Here is an 18,381-nt window from a genome sequence, read left to right on the forward strand (position 1 = left end):
TTAGGAAATAAGTAAGTTTATTTTTAATAATATAACCTCCCACAGATCCTTCTAATCAATATTAGTGATTTTTTTTTTTAGTTCTAATAGAAATAAAGCAACTCCTAGGGACACCCATGGGATCCTAGAGTAAGGGAATAAGAGAAACACACATGAGAACCTGAATGATTGCAACATTTTTTACTCCCAGCACTCTGGTCTGCTTCCGACAAATGGGCTCCTTTCTTTAGAGCTTTAAAAGGTGATAGCTAGTCTCTCTTTTATTAAAAATCTGTCAAAACAAACAATGTCTGGTAAAAAAGAAAGAGAAAGGAAGGAAGGAAGGAAGGAAGGAAGGAAGGAAGGAAGGAAGGAAAGGAAAGGAAAGGAAGGAAGGAAGGAAGAAAGGAAGAAGGATAGGAAGGAAGGAAGGAAGAAGGAAAGAAGGAGAAGGAAGGAAGGAAGGAAAGGAGGGAGGGAGAAAGTGGAGGGAGTTAACCACATTTTCCACAAACATTTTCTTCTCTATTCCAGCCCTTTCTTTTCTAGATATCAGATTTTCTCATGTTGTAACTCACCCTATCACCCCCATCTACATACACCAATTGATTTCTGCATAGGTTTGTCTCCCACACACATAGTTCTCCAGTCTGGAATACATCTGACCTCCCTATTTTCTGTCTATATGTGTCATCCCATGTTCCATCTACTCCAGGCCCAACTAGTGACTGGTTAATAAACCAACCCCATCAACATTAGTGGCTTATAATGAATTATAACTTTATGCTTTCCAGAAATATCAGTACTATAATTTCTAAGACATATGTTTTAACCTGAAGTCTCTAACTAATGGGGAAGCACTGAACTGCTCAAATATTTTGGTACGAAGGTATTTCTCCAATTTCAAATTACACTCTATAGCTGACTTCTATTTTGCGCAAGTGGCTCTGCTTGGTTACCACCCACAACATAGCTGCTGCCTTCTACCTGCCCACCACACCCCGAGCACACACACCGATCCCCAAATAGTTGGCAGTCATGGAAAGAACAATGACTACTTGTGGTGGATAATCCTTAAGAAATTATTTGTATTGGCTAGAAATGTTTACCTTCTCTTCACTTACTTTACCTAAGAGAAGACTAAATTTCAAAAGATCAAGCCATGTCTTGGTCACGCCAACATTTATTCCATTCCCAAGAATACCAAGACTCTACTTTCAGTATACCACTCACCTGTGGCCAAGGGTACCTAACAGAATTTGGGGGCCACTTCCCACCACCCAGTGCTACCACTAGTTCTTGCCATTTTTTTGTCCTCAATTTGTTGTCTATAAGAGTTCTCTATACATTCACTGCTGTTAAGAAATGTCACAAAGAATTTATTCAGTTATTTATTACTATATGAAATTTATTTTTTAACCTCTCCTTGCACCTTCATCCATTGATCCTATATGAATCTTAATCTTTGAGTTTCTATAATTTCTCAGCCTATTCCTAAAAGTTATAAATACAAAGACAGTAAATCACTAAAATTGGAACCCACTATATTTTCACCATCTCCTTTGGAGCATCTCTTAGAGAAAGTGATTTTGACTAGTGTCAATAAGTATTTAAGAAAGACATTTACTTGCCAGATTTAGGCAAATATTCTATTTGCCCAGCAAACCCTTTCAAGGAAATAAAAGCAAATTTTACAAATTCATTACTCGCAGCATAAAGTCTCCAAGATATTGTTAGGAAGAATGTATTTACCCACATTTTATCATACAGAAACTGAATTAAACTTAATGAAATGTGAAACATTTCCAAAACACACAGGATCTGTGACAAACCTTACATAAAACTGTCTACATCAAGCTGCTTCTTGGTTAGGAGGGAATAAATTAAGTACAGGAAATGCCTGCTGTCTACATATCTGATGCCAAAATGCTCTATTTCAAATCAATAACAAATGGATACCAGATCTTGCTTTTAAATATTATGCATAATTTATACAGTTGGACCAGAGAAGACTGGTCTTCTTTTCTCTATTTGGTAAATAATATTCTGAATCTTAATTTTTTTTTTTTAATTTCAACCACTTTAAACAGAAATGGAATTTCAAAACGTTATATATTTCTAGGGCTCTAATGTATCTTTTTAGAACTTAATTAATGTCCTTCAAAGCAAACAAAACTTTTAAAGGTGCACAAAACATACCATCAGAAAATAAAGTCTACATCATATGAAAATGAATATGTTCACAAACTTTTCAGAAGCTAAAGATTATAATTTTAAATATAATAAAAGGCGATGAAAATATAATATTGACAAATTCTCACTCCCATCTGTGATCAACTTGATAAAGCCATATTGTTTCTATCCCGAATTAATTATAGGGATGTCCTTGGTGCGACTAAAATAGCAAAGAAGATAGACTGGATGTAATCCAATATCTGTTCTTAACTAAATAACATTGGATAGGTCACTTTCCCAATTGGGGTCTCAAATTCCCTGTCTGTTAATGGAAGTCAAATGTGATCACTGTAAACCAGTTTTCTCCTTGCTTTGTTTTCTCATCAGTTTTTATAACATTTGACTCTCCCTGTCTCACACATTATGCCACCGTGCAGAAGCCATGAATTATCTAGGTGGTAATATTGCACGCAGAGATTGAGTCTGGGAAGCTCAACTTCTCGTTCCTCACTTTTTTTTGGAGAACACTCTGGTTTGCTTTTGGCCTGTGGTAAGTGCAGCAGAAATCTATGTTTAAGTACATTATTAAAGCCACAAACATAACAAAAAGAGCTTAGAAACAAAAACAAAAATTATGGATTTTGGAATTATAGAATAATGGAGATAATCAACAGAACTTGAACAGAAAAGTAAAAGCGAGTTACCTTTAATAAATGGGACTAGAGACCACCAGGGTGGCTCAGTCGGTTAAGTGTCCAACTTTGGCTTGGGTCATGATCTTCCGGTTAGAGTCTGAGCCCCGCTTTGGGCTCTGCACTGACAGCTCATAAGCTGGAGCCTGCTTGGGATTCTGTGTCTCCCTCTCGCTCTACCCCTCCCCCACTCGCACTCTGTCTTTGTCTCTCTCAAGAATAAATAAGCATTAAAAAAATAATAATAAATAAATAAATAAGACTAGAGTGTGGGATGAGGGAGAGATATTTGAATTTTTATTTCCAAATGTGTATACTATTTTTATCAGAACAATAATAATCTTTCATTAAAAAAAAAAGTCTAATATTCAGGTCCAATAGTGGCCAATTTGCTGGGACCATCACAGAGGAAGAGATCTAAGCAGCAGCTGGCTTCAGCATCAGATACTGGATGATATCCAGGAGATTAATAGTTAAGACCTATGTCATGGTGCATAGCCTTACTTAGTACAGTAGTAAGATGGTTCTTTTTTTTTTTTTTTGTAATTTTTTTTTTTAACGTTTTATTTATTTTTGACACAGAGAGAGACAGAGCATGAACGGGGGAGGGGCAGAGAGAGAGGAGACACAGAATCGGAAGCAGGCTCCAGGCTCTGAGCCATCAGCCCAGAGCCCCATGCGGGGCTCGAACTCAGGGACGTGAGATCGTGACCTGAGCTGAAGTCGGATGCTTAACCGACTGAGCCACCCAGGCGCCCGTAAGATGGTTCTTAAAGTATAGTCTGTGGACCTGTAGGAGAACAAAGTCCCCTTCATGGGGTCTGCAAGACCAAAACTATTTTCATAATAATACTAATTTATTATATTCCTTTGTCATTGTATTGATTTCCCCCCCTAATTTTGCAATAGCAATAATGGGTAAAACTGCTGGTGCTTTAACATAATCCAAGGTAGTGACATCAATCTGTACTTGTAGTCATTTTATTCTTCACCACCACACATTCATTAAAAAAAAAAAAAAGTCAGCTGCACTTAAGAATGCCCTTGAGGAAGAGGTAAGAATTATTAATATTATTAAATTTCAACCTTGAGTACCTGTCTTTTTAATATTTGCTGTGACAAAATGTAGAGTATGCCTAGAGCGTTTCTGTCACATATTGAAGTAGATCGTTGTCACAGAAAAGCACTTGAGCAACTGAGTTGCAAATTGAACTAACTACTTTATTTATTTTTTTTTTTTAATTTTTATTCAGTATATTTAAACTAAAAGAAAACTAGCTACTTTATTTGTGGAGCATCATCTTTACTTGAAAAACTGACTGACAGAGAATTGTGGTTATGTAGACTTGAGTAACTGGCAGACATTTGTTTTGTAAATGAACAAAGTGGGCCTGTCCATTCAAGAAAAACAAATGACCGTATTTATTGCCAATGATAAAAAGTGAGCTTTCAAGTGAAAATTAGAATTCTGTACAACTTGTATCTGCTACTTGTAACAGCAGACTAATATTTAAATAATTTTTCTGATGAGATTGATAGTGATATTAACAAATATTATTTTCTAATATTATATAATGAAATGTATCAACAGTTGAAAGATCTGCATAACTCGGTGAACCAATATTTTCCAAGTGACCATTGCATGAGGTTACAGAATCATTGCATATGGTACATCATTATAACAGTAAAAGATCAATTCTTAGGGTAAGACAAACTAATGGTTTTAAATGTAGCAGAACATGAAAAGTTCATTGATTTGGTTTCAAATTCTACATTACAAATATCCTTTAAGAAAATATCACTTATCAAGTTTTAATGTAGTATCAAGGAAAAATATACACAATATCTGAAAACTCCATAAATATACATTTCCTTTCCCAAGTACATATTTACATAAGGTCAGGTTTTCTTCATATACTGTGGGGAATAAGTTTAGGAATTCCCTGAGCTTGCACCAATGGGTTAACAATGCTTAGTGCAGAAAGCAGCCACAGGGCAAAATTACCCCCAGCTAGAACAAAAGTATAGAGCAGGAAGCCATTTCCACAGGAGGAAAGCACCCAAGAATAGGTAAACAGGTAAACAGGTAAACAGGGTGAAAAACCACTGCAGCAGGGTGAAATTGCCTGGAACTAACTAGCAAAAAAAAAAAAAAAAAATTCCTTATTGACCCTGAGGTAGCATGCTCTATCTATCTTATTCCCTAGGCAAGTTAAGATAAACAGACACAGTGCCTGGTGCCTGCCATAAACAACCACCTTCTCGGTGCCAGGATTTTATTTTATATTGACCCAAACCCCTAACACCGCATACCTTCAAAACCCCCTTTCTCTCACACACTTGAGTTAATAATCACTGTTTCATTGTCTCTTTCAGCATGTCCACCACGTTTGTAAGCCTTCTGATCCTAATAAATACGGAGCAAAGACCCTTACTTGGGGCTCTTGTCTTCTCCCAGACATTACCCTCTCTGGTATTCAATTCTGTGTCCGCTCTCTTGCTGGACAAGAGAGAACTCCAGACACAAAGTCTGGGACAATATACTTCAACAAAAACAATGTATCAAAATGGGTTGAAAGCAAAAATAAATACAAGTATCCAGCTGTATTCTATTAAGCTAAACATTAAAGAGATTTGCAAATGCCACTATTTTTTTGTTGTTGTTGTTTTGGAAAACAGTTATTTTTCTTTGAAACTATGATCTTATTATGGATTTGCTCTTGTTACTTTGAAATTATTAATACTTTTTAATTCCTCAATTTTAATTTCTAATACAATAAATATTGATAGATATAACCCTTATAAATAAAAGCCCTTTGGAGTCCTCATAATATTTTAAAATGTAAAGGGATCCTCAGACCAAAAAGTGTGAGAGCTGCTGGCATAGGAGTTGGAAGTAATTTAAGTAGCAAAGGCCAAGATTTATACCATTAAACAATAAACTAGAAAAAAATAGATGGAAAGCCAGGCTACCTCTCCTATCACCTTCCCATTCCACTACCAGACTGGAAGTTTCCTGGATGGAAATTAAAAAATACTAGAAAGGGGAAAGAGAGATGTGTACGTGAGAATGAGTTTCTTCTCCCCCTGTCGTTTCTCCTTGCCACTAAAGTGAGTTTTGAAAATAAAAGGACGAGAGATCTGAGAATCCAAAAGTAGAGAAAGCTGTGCCCTACTTTCTAAAACTCTGCAAAGCAGCAACCTCCTCTATGTGCTCTGCCCACCAATAATGTGGGAGCAAAATAGTTAAACTAACACATGGTATTCTAAGCATATATGATCTAGGATGGCACAGCTTCCACAGTGGCACAGGAGAACATACAAAAGTTCCCATTCTCTATGGAAGTTGCAGAAATCACTAACAGGCCTTTAGATCCAAAGGGAGTGGGCAGCTATAACCAGGAGGACACCTAACAACCTTCCCAGACTGATGACTGTAGGGATGGGAGGAAACCAGACCATGGAAGCTAGAAGCCACTTACCAAAGACGGAACTCGATAAGGTTCATCCAATGCCAGCATAGGACAGATGACAGCTGAGGCCCAGACATCACCCTCTCACTTCATGTCCATTGTCATGACTACCTTGGGAAGAAAGGGAGAGAAAAATCCTGAATTTGACTGGGCTTTCCTAAAATAGACTTAAAAGTTCCTAGTGATGAAATGTATCTCAAATGGGGACAGTTATTGAAAACTACATTTCTGCACAGGTTGTGGATTATGGGATTTATACCTACTATATAATAATTATATCCCAGGTTCAATTAGCAACAATGGAGACTCGGGGAAAACAGAAGTGACAGCCAGAGTTGAGACTATTGATAGACACAGCCTCAGTTAAGAAGAGTTGGAGTAGGCATAATGATGTAGTAGGTTTGAATCTGCAGACAGAGCACATCTGCAGACTCTGATCTTCCTCCAAAGTAATCTGCTCCATTCTGTGGTGAACACAGAGTAAGAGTCATGCCCTTATATAATATTGCCTTGAGAGTTGGCGGAATCTGTAAATAGGATAGTCACTCTCTCGATTAGCACATCCTACATTCAATCTGTCAAGAAATTCTATTGGCTCTATCTTCAGTTCTATCCAAAACCTACCCTTTCTCAGCATCTCCACTGCTGCCACTCTGTTCTGCGATAACATCATCTTTACCTTGAATATCTTCCCTGCTTCCGTCCCTGTCCCTATAATCTACTGTCACTAAACACCCAAAAGTAACCTTCTTACAAATTAAGTCAGAGCAATCTTCTACTAAAAATCTTGCAATATGGGGCACCTGGGTGGCTCAGTCGGTTGAGTATCCAACTTTGGCTCAGGACATGATCTCATGCTTCATGAGTTCAATTCCTGCATCAGGCTCTGTCATCAGCACAGAGCCTGCTTCAGATTCTCTGTCCCTCTCTCTCTGTGCTCCTCCCCCACTTGCACTCACTCTCTCACAAAAATAAACATTTTTTTAAGAAATCCTGTAATAGCCCACCTTTCCAGTCAGAGTACAAGTTACATAATCTGACATCCATTGCCTTTATGACGTTAGCTCTTCTTCTTCCCCCTCTCTCATTATGCAACAGTTGCACTGACTTCTTTGCTTACTATTTTAAAGCCTTTGTACTGACATGTCCCCAGATATCCACATAGCTAACTCCTGAAATTTATTTGTGTCATTGCTCATATGTCATCTTTTTAATAAGATGACAGCCTTACATGTAAAATTTTCATTCTTTTTCCTCCTTCCCTCTGCACTCCTGATTCCCATTATCCTAATTTTATTTTTTTACCATTATATTTATAATCTTATAACAATATAATTTACTGATTTTATTACATCTTCTAGTTCTACAGTACTCAAAGAAGTTTCTTTAAATTTTTTTTTTTTTACATTTTATTTATTTTTGGGAGAGACAGAGCACAAGGGGGGGAGGGGTAGAGAGAGAGACAGACAGAATCTGAAGCAGGCTCCAGGCTCTGAGCTGTCAGCACAGAGCCCAACACGGGGCTCAAACCCACAAACCATAAGATCATGACCTGAGCCAAAGTCAGACGCTTAATTGACTGAGCCACCCAGGCGCCCCTCAAATAAATTTCTTGAAGGCAGTTGTATTTGTTTTCTTATATCAATGTACCCCCACAATTATGTGTCTAGTCTCTGACACACAATAGGTGTTCAATAAATACTTTGTTGAATGAATTAATTTAGCAATAAAAACTGGGAAAGGAAAAAAGACAAAGGGTAATAATTTAAAATTGCATACTTTCTTACATTTAAGTGTTAGAAAAAAATACAAATCAATAAATTTGATTAAGATATTTCCCTAATCATGCAAAATTTTACAATTCTAGGACTTTCTTCAAAATGACAATAAACTAATTTAGACTTTAAATAATAATGAATTCCTAATAAAGAATTAAAATTAGCAAAATAATGTTTAAACACACACCAAAAAACCCCTAACCTTTTTATTTTATTTTAGAGAGAAAGAAAGAGAAAAAACATGCATGTGAGCTCCGAAGAGGCAGAGAGAGAGATGGAGAGAGAGAATCTCCAGCAGGCTCCATGCTCAGCATGGACTCCAACATGGGGCTCGATCCCATGACCCTGGGATCATGACCTGAGCCAAAATCAATAGTTGGTTGCTTAACCGACTAGGCCACCCAGGCACCCCACCCCTAACCTTTAAATGGTGCTATTTGCCAGATTATTCCTATAAATTTTCTAATAACAATACTAAAAAGGGAAGTACTTTTATAGATGTACTTTTTCTTCCTTTTATAGATGGCTTCCTTTTATAGATGAAGAAACAGGATGGAAAGGTAGATAACTTTCCTAGGGTCACACAGGAAGCAAACTTAAAGATTTGAGCCCAGATTTATATTTATCTTATACCCGGTATCATTCTTCTTCCTTTATAACACAACACTAATTAAGAATGTGGACTCTGAGGGGCGCCTGGGTGGCTCAGTCGATTAAGCGTGGGCTCAGGTCATGATCACATGGTTCATGAATTTGAGCCCCACATTGGGCTCTGTGCTGACAGCCCAGAGCCTGGAGCCTTCTTTGGATTCTTTGTCTCCCTCTCTGTCTGCCCCTCCCCTGCTCGTACTCTGTCTCTCTCTCTCTCTCTCCAAAATAAATAAAACGTTAAAAAAAGAAAAAAGAAAAAAAGAATGTGGACTCTGAGCCAGTCACACTACACTCAATTATTATTTTAGCCATTCTGACAGATGTGAGGTGATATCATTGTGGCTTTAATTTGTATTTTTCTGATGATGAGTGATGTTGAGCACCTTTTCATGTGTCTATCGGCCATCTGTAGGACTTCTTGGACAAATGTCTATTCATGTCCTCTGCCCATTTTTAATGAGATTATTTTTTGGTGTTGAGTTGTATAAGTTCCTGACCTATTTTGAATATTTACTCCTTATTGGATATATCTTTTGCAATTATCTTTTCCCATTCTGTAGGTTGCTTTTTGTTTTGTTGATGGTTTCCTTCACTGTGCAAAAGCTTTTATTTTTGTGTAGTCCCAATAGTTTAATTTTGCTTTTGTTTCCCTTGTCTGAGGAGACATATCTAGAAAAGTATTTCTATGGTCAATGCCAAAGAAATTACTATTGTCTATGTTTTCTTCTAGGCGTTTTATGGTTTCAAGTCTCACATTTAGGTCTCTTACCCATTTTTTAGTTTATTTTTGTGGATGGTGTAAGAAAGTGGTCTAGTTTCATTCTTTTGCATGTAGCTGTTCAGTTTTCCCAATACCGTTTATTGAAAAGACTGCCTTTTTCCTGTTGCATTTTCTTGCCTTTGTCATAGATTAATTGGCCCATAAAAGCATAGGTTTATTTCTGGACTCTTTATTCTGTTCCATTGATCTAGGTGTCTATTTTTTTTTTTAATATTTATTTATTTATTTATTTATTGCCATACCATACTGTTTTGGTTACCACAGCTTTGTAGTATAGGTTGAAATCTGGGATTTTGATACCTTCAATTTTGTTCCTCTTTTTTGACAGTGCTTTGGCTATTTTAGGTCTTGTGTGGTTCCATACAAATTTTAGGATTATTTGTTCTAGTTCTTGGGAAAATGCTGTGGTATTTTGATAGGGGTTGCATTAAATCTGTAGATTGCTTTGGGTTGAAAGTACATTTTAATAATATAGTTTCTCCCATTCCACAAGCATAGAATATCTTTTTATTTTAATTTGTTTGTGTCATCTTCAATTTCTTGTATTATGTTTCAGAGTTTTAGGATTTTATTTTTAAAAAGCAATGTTAAAATTTTTTCTAGATTCAGCCCAAACTGAAATTTTTCCAATATAATCCTATCTCATGAAGAATATAAACTTCTAATACTAAGATTATAAAGATAATGGAGATCCATTCCAATTATAAATATTTACCTATAAAGATCATTTTCAAACTTTGTCATAAAATTTTCTCTGTGAAATGATTTCCATTATAAAATTTAAAATATATCCCCGCATAAGAAAAAAAATAACAACTCAATTTAAAATATTTGGCAAAGACAGAGGTAAGATGTGCCCAGGGCCAAAAACCACTTGTTATTTTTGCTTAAATATACTAACTTACAATTCATTTTTCCTTTTGAACGTTGTGTATAATTTCCCAGAATTTTTTTTCACTTTTATCATGCCAACTTCCTCATTCAACAAACATTTATTGAGCATGAACCATGAACCAAGTACTGCCGTAGGTAAGATGAATATGATTATATCCTTGTCCTCTAGTAGATTGGGCAAAAATATTTTATTCAACAAAATCATTGTCTACTTTGATACACTTCAGATTAAAACATATATCAACTTAAATACTTTAGACAATAGGAAATGAATTAAATCTTCACTTGATTGATCCAATATTTTTAAAAACTTATACATCAAGTTCAAATATTAAAAAAGCTCTGTGGTTTTCAATCATATTCTTAGAATCTGCATCTGGGGGAAAGCTGTTCCTTTCTAGTAGAAACTAAGGTTTATTTCTGGAGTCCAGAGGGTAGCTTGGTAGACTCATTATTATGATGACATTTTCATGTTATTATCTACACATTCATTTATATATTCATGCACAATAATACATGAATGTGTTTAAGTTAAAACCTTATAGGGTTTAAACAGACCTAAATAATAGGGTTATAGAGCCACCTAGTGGCACCTTATAAAAATTGGTTGCTTATAATTTTCACTCCATTAGGTTTAAGGAACATAACCTTATTTAGTGAACATAAGCTTATTTATTTATCTTTTCACTAATACAGACATTTATAATTATTATGGATGATGGATCAAAAAAATGGGGGTCTGAATACTATAGCAAATGTTTGATGTCATGAAACATGTATAAAGTGTATTATAGGAGAATATAAAGAAAAATAGGATTTTAGCAAGTAATTATTAAATTTTCAAATTGCTGGGGTGCCTGGGTGGCTCAGTCAGTTAAGCACCAGACTCTTGATTTCAGCTCAGGTCATGATCTCATGGTCATGGCTCATGGTCATCGAGCCCCGTGTTGGGCTCCACACTGAGTGTGGAACCTGCTTGGGATTCTCTCTCTCCCTCTTTGCCCCTTACTCCTCCCCGCCCCCCGTCTCAAAATAAATTTTAAAATGTCAAATTTCTGTATGTGTAGTATAAAAGAATTATATATTTTACAAATATAGTTTATAAATACTCTATAACAGTAATAAGACCTTCCATTTTAATGCACTATATTGCTGTATTAAGTATTATATAATCATCTTTTGCACAAAGGCATGAAAGCCCTCCAAAAAAAGCCTCATTAATAAACAGATTAAACCAAAGATCAAGGATCACAAGCCATCCGAGAATGGAAGAAAGAAAAAGTAGAGCTTTTGAGATGTTAAATATTTAATGAAGTATGAGTGCAACATCTCACTGACATGTGCATTTCTACAACCAAGTCAAGCAATCACTCTTGAAGTGATGAAAGCCAGTTTAAGATCACAGAACAACTGGGCAACTCCAATATTTGTCATGCTAAACAATAAAGGGCTCAGTATGTTGCTTGCTAAACTTCCCCAAAAATTTATACATTATAGATGTTTCATGGAGTCATTACTCTAGTACCCAAGTTCCAAAATTACTTTGACCCACTATCTGCTCAAAATTCATTAATCCTACTCATATTTTCAGTGTCCCTCACTATTCTAATGTGTTATCATCCCTCCTTAACTAGTTTAAATTCCATGGCAAATCAATACAACGACTCCCTGCATACATTCCCTTTCCCACCACTCACTTTGTTTACTTTCCTGGCAAAGTCAGTTAGTTCCAGTTCTTTGTCAGCTTTACACCTATACCTATGTAGCTGAGCTTGGTGTGGAGAAAATACACAATCATGCTGATATTTTAATTTAAGTGAACTTAAATTAATTATAAGAACCTTAGTGGGTCCCTATATGTCCCAGGAATCCTACTACATTTCCTAGTCTATTCACATTGTCACCTAACTATATTCTCCTCTCTCCTAAAATATACAACACTCCCTCCCCCAACTTCTCAGTTGATGAGTTTGCTATTACTGTGGGGAGAAAAGAGAAGAAATTAATAAAAAAGAATATTCAAAAGTTCACAACACATCACTCACCTACTAGCATCTATATCCATACACTTCTGTTTCCATAGATTACCATCTTAGGCTCACTCATACTTTGTGCACAAGATACCACAAGCAATTACACAAGAAATTCGTCAAATCTCTCTTGCGTCATCAATTTTCCATTTCTACTGAATCTTTCCCCATTAGAATATAAACATGCTTTATACTCTCCCATGCTTAAAAAATAATACATTTTTTTTTCCATTTTTAAAAAATTCAAGTATAATTAACATACAATGTTATATTAGTTTCAGGTGTAAAATATAATGATTAAACAATTCTACACATTTCTCAGTGCTTATCAAGATAAGTGTACACTTATCCCCTTTATTTATTTCACCCACCCAACCCCAACCTCCCCTCTGGCAAACACCAGTTTGCTCTCCGTATTTGAGTCTGTTTTACTGTTTGTCTCTTTTTTGTTTGTTTGCTTATTTTCTTAAATTCAGCATATGAGTAAAATCATATGGTATTTGACTTACTTCACTTAGCATTACACACTCCAGATCCATCCATATTGTCGAAAATGGCAAGGTTTCATTCTTCTTTATGACTGGGTAATACTCCATTATATGTATGTATATATGTACGTATGTATGCATGTATATGTGTGTGTATGTGTATATATATACACGTATCTATTGTAAATAATGCTGCAATAAATATAGGGGTGCATATTATCTCTTTGAATTAGTGTTTTTATTTTCTTTGAGTTAATGCCCAGTATTAGAATTACAGGATCATCTGGTAATTCTATGTTCAATTTTTTGAGGAACTTCCATACTGTTTTCTGCAGTGGCTGCACCAATTAGCCTTCCCACCAACAGTGCATGAGTGTTCCTTTTTCTCCACATCCTTGCCAACACTTGTTATTTCCTGCATTTTTATTTTGGCCATTCTGACAGGTGTGTGGTGATATACCATTGTGGTTTTAATTTGCATTTCTCTGATGATGAGTGATGGTTAGCATCTTTTCATTACTGTTGGCCATCTGTAGGTCTTCTTTGGACAAATGTCTATTCATGTCTTCTGCCTATTTTTAATGAGATTATTTTTTGGTGTTGAGTTGTATAAGTTCCTGACATATTTTGGATATTAACCTCTTATCAGATATATCATTTTCAAAGATCCTTTCCTGTTCAGTATGTTGTCTTTTTGTTTTGTTGATAATTTCCTTCACTGTGTAGAAGGTTTTTATTTTGTTGTAGTCCCAACAGTTTAATTATGCTTTTATCTTGCCTGAGGAGACACATTTAGAAAAATGTTTCTATGGCCAGTATCAAAGAAATTACTGTCCGTGTTTTCTTCTAAGAGTTTTATGGTTTCAGGTCTCACATTTAGGTCTTTAATCCATTTTGAATTTATTTTTGTGTATAGTGTAAGAAAGTGGCCCAGTATTCCCAGCACTGTCTGTTGAAGAGAGTGTCTTTCTCCCATTGTATATCTTGCTTCCTTTGTCTAAGATTAATTGACCATATAAGTGTGGGATGATTTCTGGACTGTTTTTCTATTGATCTATGTGTCTATTTTAATGCCAGTACCATACTATTTTGATTACTATAGCTTTGTAGGACACCTTGAAATCTGGGATTGTGGTATCTCCTGAAGAAAAATAATCCACTCTTGGTCCCACATCCCTCTCCAGATACTGTCCCATTTTTCTTCTCCTTTCTAGCATAACTCCACAAATTTATGGTCTTCAATTCTCCCATTCTCTGTGAAGCTGTCCTCAACAAGGTCTCAAATGACCTCCATATTGCTATATCCAACTGTCATTTCTCAACTTCCATCTTACTTGTACCATGAACAACCTTTTATTTGAAAAACTTTCTTCTTGACATTCAGGATACCACTCTCCAATGGCTTTCCTCTGTTCCTCACTTCTCAGTCTCCTTTACTGGTTCCTGCTACGTTTCCTGGTAGATAGATGTTGAGAATGCACAAGAGCTCAGTCTTTGATCCCTTTTTCTATCTATCCTTTGTTCTTTGTTATTAGCATTCAATCTCGTGGCTTTAAGTGGCTTCCACACTTTGAGAGCTCCCAGACCAGATCTCTCCCCAGAACTCCATACTCATATATTTAACTCTCTACTCAAAAATTCTACTTAGATGTCTAAAACATATCTCAAACTTTACATGTACAAAACTGTGCTCCTAAGTACTCCTTCCCCAAAACCTACTCCTGCAGTCATCCCCATCACAAGAAATAATCAAAAACCCTTTGAGCTATTTTTTTTCATATTCTGTATCCATTTCTCTTACAACCTATATTCAATTATCAGATTCTGTCAGCTCTATCATAAAAATATATCCAGAATTTAATCATTTATTTCCTCTACTGGGATCCCTCTCTCTCATCACCATTCTCTCATCTGCATTATTACACTAGCCTAACTGGTTTCCCTGCTCAAACCCTATCCCCTGTATGTCTTCTCAATAGAGCTTTGAGAAAAAAAACGTATAAATCCTGTCAGATAATGTCACTCCTCTACTCAGTACTCTCCAACAGCTACCAAGTTCACTCAAAACAAACAAACAAAAAGACAAAAACTAAAAATCATTTAATGACTCATAAAGATCTAGAAATCCTATTGTCTCTTTAACTTTACTTGCTGCTTGCTTATCCCACCCCAAACTGGTCTCATTTTTGTTCCTTGAACATGCCATGTATATGAGTTATCAGTTGCTAAATAACAAACTATTCCTAAATGTACTGATTTAAAACAATATTGTCTGGTTTAGCTGGATTCTCTACTTCAGTGTCTCACAGACTACAATCAGCATCTAGGACTGTGGTCATCTTAAGGCTCAACTGGTTAAAGATCCACTTCCAATCTCACTTATGTGGTTGTTGACAGGATTCAGGTCCTCAGGGGCTATTGGTCTTATAGCCACAGTTCCTTACTGGATGTTGGCCAGAGACCACTCTCTGTTCCTTGCCACATAGGCCTCTCCAATATACCAGCTTACTTCATCAGAGCAAGCAATCCAAAAAGACAAGAGAAGGAATGGGAGCAAGAAACAAGTCAGTCTTTTATAACCTAATCTCAGAAGTGACATATCACTTTGCCATGCAAAGGAAGGAAATTACATAAAGCAGGGAGTAACATGAGGTGGGGATCATTGGGACTCTTATAAAAGGCTGTCTACCACACCAGGTATGGTGCCACTTAGGGAGCATCTAATACTTAGAATATTCTTCTTCCAGATATTAGCATGTTTCATTCCCTCACCTTCAAGTCTTTGACCCAGTGTCACCTTCTCAAGGAGATCTACCCTGAACACTTTTTTTTTTTTAATTATTTCTATCCTCACTGCAAACATTTCTCATCCCCTTCATTTTTCTCCATAGCACTCACTGACTTTAAATTTTCATATAAGTTACTTATTGTGGTTCTATTTTGTCAACTTAGCTAAGCCAGTACTACATTTCCATTTCTTTTCCTGAAAAGTTCCAGGTTAGCATGGGCCACAGAGACATTTTGCATAGTAGATGGAGGTGAAACAGCCATCATATAATTTCACACTTGGAAGGTCAGTATAGGGCATAAGGCAATATTGCTAATTATGTAAGTTGTCACTTATCTGCTAGCTCATTTTGTAGGTTGGGGCAGAAGCCAGGTCTGTATCTTCTTTAACCCTTGCAGGATCCTCTATTTCAATGTCAGCAACTCAGGTCTGTAACAAAAGACCAACTCCTCCTGCAGATCAACTCCATCATCAAAGTTGAACCCTTGGAACCAGGGAGAAATCAATGCAGATTCCACTCCATTCTCATGGATTTCAGTTCATTCTTGCAATTGCCAGTTTACCTTGCTTCCTCCACTTGACAGCTGTGATTTACCTTACACTCGATATATAAATATCTATATCCTAGTAGTTCTGCTCCTCTGATATAACTCTAATACTCTTATTTACATGTCTTGTACCACAAAAATATAAACTCCATGCATAAGAAATTTTGTCTGTTTTGTTTACTGCTCTTGCCCCAGCACTAAGAACAGGGCCCAGTGTATAGTAGAAAACCATATAGCAGGCACATTAAATATTTATTGATGAACAATTTTTAAAAACAAAGGCAATAAAGGGAAGAGACCAATATTCACTAATATTTTGGATAAAGATTCATGTAAAAAATAATTAAGAACTGAGATGTGTCTTAATGGATGGGTAGAAAAAATGGGAAATATAGTCTATGCTATGAAATAGAATGAATGAAACTAGGAATGAGCATGGTAAGTGTACCATACATTGCAATATGTCCAGAGATTAGAAACTTGACCTGATGATAATCAGTGGAGAAGCCATTACAGTTTCTGTAGCAAGTGACAAACAAGGAGAAAATAGTATTTCAGGAAATTTAATATTTCAAAAATATCCTGTTGAGTGGAAATGGGAAATTAGAAAAGTAGGGAGCCAATTCAGACATGTTGTCCTAGATTAGTAGTATGACAATAGAGAAAAGGAAAGGAAAAGTTGATCTTAAAATAATTGACAAAAAGGTTATAACACGGCAACTGCAGAAATCACTAATGCTGTTTACTAATATTTCTGATTCTTATCCTTAGAAGCACATAGTAGGGTTCCATATCCCCACCCTTTTGAAGTTTGGTATAGCCATGCAACTTGCTTTTGTCCATGGGATATGAAGCAATGTGAGGATTGTCACTTCAGAATGGAAGCCTTTAAAAGCAAGTATGTGATTCTCTACCTTCTCATCTCCCTTCCTGTTGCCTAGAAACATCACAAATGGTAAAGGCCTCATTAGTCTAAGTCACTAAAATGGAAAAGAATATGACAAGAAACAAACACTTGTTGTTTTAAGCAACAAAGATTTTGGACTGTTTGTAACACCAACACAACCTCACCCATTCTTACTGAGGCAGCTTGAACTTGAGTCAACAAATTTTTATATTCCCTCAAGAGATAGAGTTTAATTTCTCTCCCTTTTTGTGTGAGCTGGAATTAATAACTTGCTTCTAACAAGTGATAGCGAGTAACTTCTCAGACTAGGTCATAACATCATTGGTACTTCCTCTCCTGATCACTTACTTTGGGAGAAGCCAGCCGCCATCTCATGAGGACACTCCAGCAGCCCAGTGGAGATCCACATGCTGGGGAATTGAGGCCTCCTACCAACAATTAGCCTTAACTTGCTAAGCTTGTAACTGAGCAACCCTGGAAGAGGATCCTGCAGTCTCAGTCTATATCCTGATTACAACCTCATGAGTGAGATACACTGAGACAGTTAGGCTGTACTTGGACTCCTGATTCACAGAAATTATGTGAGATAATAAATGCTTATTGTTTTAATCCACTATGCTTAGGCTAATTTGAAACATAACAATAGATAAAAAGTACATTGACTAATACAGAAATACACTAAAAACTGAAAATGGAGGATAGGGAGAAATCAAAGCTGACTCCTAGGCTTTGAGCTTTGAATAGTCTGGAAAAAGTGTGACATCATTGATTGTAAGTTATTCAATTCCATTGGAGTTTTGAGGCAAGGGTCACATATACTCAATAAACATTGGACAGAGTCTTGTAAATGTTTAACAACTGAGCAAAGTGTTCAGAACCAAAAAGAATATTCCAGCAGAGATAAGGGAGAACTCTCATCTGCTCTCTTCTAGACACTATACTTGTATTTTAATTTTCTTACCAGCACTATCACGCTGCTAGTACATACCAACTGCAAGTTTAGGTACCCTAAGTATCTTAAAATGTAAATAAGCCCACAGGCCATTTCCTGATATTTTCTCCCACTTATTTCAACATTCATGAGAGCTGTGCTGTTGTGTTAATTTTGCTTCTCTGATGATCACTGTAGTTTCTACATTAAAACCACAAAAGGAAAAAGGAAATAGAGTAGGGAGAAGTAGCATAGTTGAAGAATGA

The 18,381-nt window shown here is 36.2% G+C and overlaps 1 long non-coding RNA gene across 1 annotated transcript in view; it reads right to left on the reverse strand.

Annotated features, from left to right (window-relative positions):
* Positions 1-18,381, reverse strand: part of LOC144616145 (uncharacterized) — a 251,109-nt gene that overhangs the window by 77,278 nt on the left and 155,450 nt on the right. The gene's annotated exons all lie outside the window — the stretch shown is intronic.

This window comes from Panthera onca, chromosome B1, assembly GCF_046562875.1.
Source record: "Panthera onca isolate mPanOnc1 chromosome B1, mPanOnc1 haplotype 2, whole genome shotgun sequence".
Lineage (NCBI taxonomy): Eukaryota > Metazoa > Chordata > Mammalia > Carnivora > Felidae > Panthera > Panthera onca.